Source organism: Halictus rubicundus, chromosome 9 (assembly GCF_050948215.1).
Source record: "Halictus rubicundus isolate RS-2024b chromosome 9, iyHalRubi1_principal, whole genome shotgun sequence".
Lineage (NCBI taxonomy): Eukaryota > Metazoa > Arthropoda > Insecta > Hymenoptera > Halictidae > Halictus > Halictus rubicundus.
In genome coordinates, this window is record NC_135157.1 from 6,838,503 (window position 1) to 6,844,502 (window position 6,000).

A 6,000-nucleotide genomic window follows, 5' to 3' on the forward strand; every position below is an offset into this window, starting at 1 on the left:
CGAAACTCCGCCTAAACGGCGAAACAAACTTCCGGCAAATTACACGCATCCGAAATCCTCACACCGGGGGCACGGGTTGCGCGAGAACGAAACTTCCGAATCGTTTCTCATGCATACGAGCCGGGAAAGAGCTTGTCTAAACTTGAACGATTCGAAAACGCGTGGTCGGTGTTGCCGCGATCCGCGACAGATAGAGGCAATTTTCGCGTGCGGCGCGGTCGCGGAGCGGAGCGGACGCAAACACGCTGATTGCGTGCGATTAATTATTTATGCGTCGGTCGGCTTTATCGGCGCCGGGGATGCGGGGACGAGCGCGCGGTAACGGGGAAATCGCGCGAAACTGTATTTCCATGGAACGCGTATTATCTGAGAAATATTGGCTGAAATCTCCCGCGCCGCAGCGGGGCGAGAAGCGATGATCGGCATAGTGAATGGATCGTGAGTGCCTACTGAGAAGTCGTTGACGTTGGGCGTCTTACGGAGAATGACGGCCGCTGATTCACGCGCCGTGATGTAGCGAACGAAATTTTTATAACAATTCTTTGCGTTCCTATTCACACTTTGATCTTTCATTCATGATCGAAACTTCGCGTGTGCTACAATATCCCTCTTATGGAGTATTCCAAATAACTTAACACTATTTGTTTTACAGAAATTTTGTCCCCTAAATCCCCTAAGCCGTTTAACCTTCGAGGATCACAAAGTCTCGAGTTTTTAAAGCAATTTGAATGTACCAAATGTTTAAACATGCTCGATAGGGTAATCGTGAGTTTGTACGAGTTCGTTCGATTTTAGACAAATTTGACGAGATCGCTGGTGAAATTTTTAATTGGAAACGTTACAGAAACTTCGTGCACCGTACTGTTGGAGAATCACTTATCGCGCGAAAGCAACCAGTGGTGCAGTCTCCACGTGGCCTCCTGACAGCTTACGTCTCTGAGCGATTATCACCGGACAGGCACGTACATACGTGCGAAACGCGATCGTCCACGTAATGCGTACGGATTTCAGCCACGCGGGATGCATACGGACAACGATCATTAACGGAATATTCCCACCGTGAAATTGTTGTAAACCTTGTTACCGCGGAAACCGGTCGGAATAACGATGTAGATTGTTTTTAGCATGGCACCGTGTACCGGGCTCCTTTTATACCGTATCAATCGCGTTGTTGCTCGATCATCCCCATTGTTAGAAGTTACAACTCCGTGTTCCATTGTACACGAATCTGCCGACTTGAATTGATTTTGTTTCTGCGAATTTTTGACGCTCGGTTTGCGGAATTTGTTATTGTTCGGTATTTCGGACTGTGTACACGAAATGGAGCTTGCGTGATTGGAATAGTTGTAGCTAATAGTTATGAAATTCGCGTATTTCTCTGCTAAATGATTCGTTTGTGCTGGTCAGAGGAGAATTGTTTCGGTGTGCCATTCATGTTTTTCCTGTTCTGTTCTAGGAAATGTCTGAAAAAATGTTCCGCGGCAACTATGCGTGGAGCAATTAGCTCGAAAGGAGTTGCCTCTTTCAGATCGATTTAAATAATCTATTCACTCGGGTCGTCTACTCAGTTCTCGAAGGTACTTGCACGCTTTGTACCGTTCATGGAATCGAAACAAAACAATGGAAGCGATCTCTCGTCGACATAGGGATGATTGCATTTTCAAATCGAAATCAAAGGAAAACACGAGTTGTTCGGATGATGTTGTATTGAGCATTGATCTTGAAATTAGCGTGTGCGTACGATTAACCAGACAGCCGATACCTGCTCTAAATACACAGTACGTCGATCAACAAACAGATTAAATGTTTAATACTAATCTCCCGACAATGACGACTCTCGGTTTCACTTTGGAACCAAACAATGTACACAGCTGGCCCGTCTCCCACGAATACACGAACCACCAGATACTATAAGTAGCCTTTGAGTCTCTGTTTTCTGGACGGTTTTTCGGCGTCTTCGAGTAATGTTCGTTTAAGCCGAGATTTATTTTTCAATTTAATTTTATCGGACGCGACGTTCCGTTCGGCGTTGAATCGGTTCGTGTCCGTCGAGATCTCACGAGAATTTGTAAAACGCAGTTCAGGTTCTTGTGAACTTTAAGAGCACCCTCGCGAGTACCGGCAAAAAAGACTCCGATACACACAGTGAAACGCAAGCGTCAAACGCAGTGCGCCATACCCCGTCTACGTATGATCTGTATATTGAATATGTCACAGAGTACGACTGCGGATAACACGTTCCAACGTGGCAGATCGTAAACTAAGTCTTTGCATTCCACACGTTTTATTCGGAAAAACATAATTTTCTAGTTATTTTCTTTTGGTGATGTCTCTAAAAAAAACGGACCCCCTTTCAATCCTTTCATTATTGTCAATACGAAGTTATATAGATCATAATTTAATACGTAGAATTGCACGCGAGAATGACGCGTACACAGTTCACAATCGCTTAGAAATTTACACTTTTCCCATGAAATAATCTGGTAGAAATAATTAGACTGCGAATCTTTCTGCAAAATATAAATTTTACTTATTAATTCCAGGACGCAGGAACCAAATCGGAACTTATTTTTCTCTCTAATGGTTGTATTAAGGAGTCACATAATGTTGATATACTGAAATTCTGGTAATCTTTTCACTGCTTGAAATTGCACCCATTTTCTAGTAACAATCTTAGTAGTACAATAGTACCTCCGTAGTATAATAGTAATATAATATTAAATGATTTCATTGTGAATAAATTAAGTTTCCGATTGAATGTATAAAATTTTTAAACATGACAAAACGATCTTCAAAATTGTCAACTTGTGCGTTACAAAGCAATGGAAAATTAATTTAAAAAACCAATTCGATTTGAATTTGATTACTATAATATGTATAGAGATCGAATTTTTAAATTGGAAGTAAATTATTGCAAAAGTATATGAAACAGTTACATAACTAGTTTGCGGTTCATTAATGTTCTATTAGCTAATTTCCAGGTAATTCTCCTTAAACTTTTTTTGTCTGTGCACCATTTAGTCGCTTGCGACGGTACTCTTCGTAGTAATGGTCAGAGAAATTGCATCACTTGAAAAATATCTTTACTTTTTGTCTAACATGATTAGCGTAACTGCCTGTACTGTTACAATTTTGCTGCTTCAAATTAAGTGAAAACATTAAAAAACCAACTGAAAGAGATCATATAAATTGATTATTAGATTTCACGCATTTTGAATAATGGTACCAAACGTTTTACGTATGAAATCTTCATTCTCATTACAGGTATACACTCAGGTATTGACATAACGGTTAAATGAACGCAAAATGAAAATAACTTTATCTACCGATTCCAATTTGAACACATGTCTCGATATAATAAAATAAAACGTCAAAAAAATCTAACAAACAACGCAAAATAATATTTCCTCTAAATCGACGCAACCTAATACCTGTATCTATTTATTCCAATTGAAAGACCTCACCACGTGTTTCAATATAATAAGCCAGACATTTAAAAAGTCCAAAAATCAACGCAAAATAATATTTCCCAAAAATCGTCACACGCTGAAATCAAATCGATTCCAAATTCCAAATCGAAAACCACCGGAAAAAACTCCAAACTCCAACTAATTAACTTGCTCACGAGACGTGACTAAAAAATCCAAAAACATAATCTCGAAGCCTCTAAAAATCACCGCGAAACATTCCGCAAATCTGTACACACAGAGAACGTACCTACCAGTTCCGATCTAAACTCCCAATCACGTGTCCCAATGGACCAAAGTTCCCACAAGAAAATAAGAAAGACGGTTCACCAGGTAGCAGCAGGCGAAGAAAACACAGTCAGTCGGTATCCGGTCAGTCCGATCGGAAGTGGAACTGTATCGCGGCAAGACTATCGGCGGCGGCGTGCGCGCGAGGAAAGCACGTCCCTCGATCACGAATTCCGAGCCACGCGTCAAAAGCGTAGTCTGTCGAACCTGTGGGCAACGAGACGAGGTACGTTTCCTCGGTGGGACGTGCTTCGACGCGTGCGTTCGCTCCCGGCAGCCGGTGTGGAAACGCTGCCGAAAACGCAGCGTCGGCCGCCGAAAGGATAACCGGAGTCGTAGAAGAAGGCAGAAGAAAGTCAAACAGCCCGGGGAGGGCAAGGTGGAAGGAAGCACTCACGTTTCGTTGACAGCACGAGGGGGGAGCCTCTTTGTCGCAGGTACCGCAGTGTCCTTCGTTTGATCTTCCCTCTCTCTCTCACGGGCACTGTGTCCCGGCCCGTGGCGAGAACGGTACCGGGGATAAATCACGCTGGGCAGTTGCCACCTGGCCGCATGACACCGCACAGAAAAAAAAGAGAATAATAAGCGAATGATTGAAGGAGACACTGATTCAAGGAATCGATCACCGCCGACGGGACTTCGACCGTTCGCCCGAGTTAGAAAACAGAAAACCGTGCGCGCTCTCGTACGGTTTTCGCGCGTCACGAACAGCGAACGTGGGTACGGCCAATCGACGAAGGCAATGCGTACCCCTCGCGACCCCGTGACGAACTGAGGATCGCGCTGGCGGCGCAGCGCCACCGTGACCCGTGGCGACACCGCCAACTAAACCAGCATCCGTGCACATACAGGGTGTTCGGCTGCGTGGGCTACGGGTTTCAAGCAAGGGTTGAATGAAATTGTTCAAATTTTCAATTAGTTCTGATATAACAGTACTTTGTTGACCGTTCACCTTCTTGTTCTGCGAAAACAGTTGTAAAATAATGCGTGTTTTCGTTGGAACTTCTATCGCAAAAATGTTCATATAAGGGAACTTTTATATTTTCGGGAATTGAAAATGGTAACAGTTATTCTGTTTAGAAAAGGTGAAGGTTCTTACTTGCGATAATACGTTACAGCATTTACAACTGATTTTAACAAATATGTAGATGGTATTGTGCTTCTAGTAGTTCATCTATTAATTCATTGGCTTTATTAAAATTTAAGAAAAAAATACTAGAATATTGGACTCATCAAAGATTTAAAAGACCATTTATTAATTAACTAGAATTAGCACTTCACAGTGTTCCTGCTACACAAGTTAGCGTGGAACGAGCATTTAGTGCTCTGACATTTATTCTTGCAATTAGCGAGGTAAATGATACCTTTTGGTTTTTTCAGTTTTGCTCTGAATGTAAGAGTACACTAAATAACTGTACACAAATCACGACTTTATGACTCATCTATATTCATCCTATTTCAACTCCTTGGAATAATACTTAATGGAAAAATAATGTAATGTTTCTCCATACCTTTTATTAATCGAATATAAAATAATCGAATTGAGGCATTAATGTGTAAAGTTAACATAAAACAGGAAAGAAATAATTTAAAAGTTAAATGTTTATTAAATAGCATTTTTAAATAAAAGTTTACAGTTCCATTCAACTCCTCGTACACTTTCAAGAATTAGTTTGGTAATCATTACCTTGCCTTACGATTTAATTCCAAGGTTTCAGATTAAAAAGTACTATTTCGTTTCGTCCAAAGTATGGAAAATAAAATATTTTATATTGTTTTAAAATCAATGTAAAATGGTTAGACTGCTACTACAGTCTATGCTACTATTAATAATTCTATGAAATTTTCAAGATGTATACAATTTACATAAACTTTTAGAACATACTTTTTAAATTTTCTTTGCAGGATACAATACTTGTAAAAACTAACATTTATAATGTTTGCAAAACATACAGACAAACAGGCAAATGGTCACATTTACTTAACCTTGCAATAACCTAACGAAAGGAACTTGCATCTTACGCATTAGGTCATCCAATCCAGATTATTCGAGTGAGGTGACCCACGGTTTGAATCTGTCTAAATTTTAAGAACATTTTAAGACGTTACAGGAGAAATAACTTGTAATAAGTTAAGCTTTTCTTCTGCAGCTTTCTTATTGCAGAGTTCTCAGGGGACGTTAAAAATGTAGCAATTGATCTCCTACATTTTTTCATTCGCTGAACTACACCTTAATGGTGCATCG

At 40.6% G+C, this 6,000-nt stretch overlaps 1 protein-coding gene across 1 annotated transcript in view; it reads right to left on the minus strand.

Moving 5' to 3' along the window:
• LOC143357393 (discoidin domain-containing receptor 2) overlaps positions 1–4,506 on the minus strand; it is a 246,603-nt gene extending 242,097 nt beyond the window's left edge. The window contains exon 1 of the mRNA XM_076793854.1: positions 4,153–4,506. The gene's annotated coding sequence lies outside the window, so the exon portion shown is untranslated. The remainder of the gene's footprint in view (positions 1–4,152) is intronic.
• Between the last annotated feature and the right edge of the window lie 1,494 nt (positions 4,507–6,000).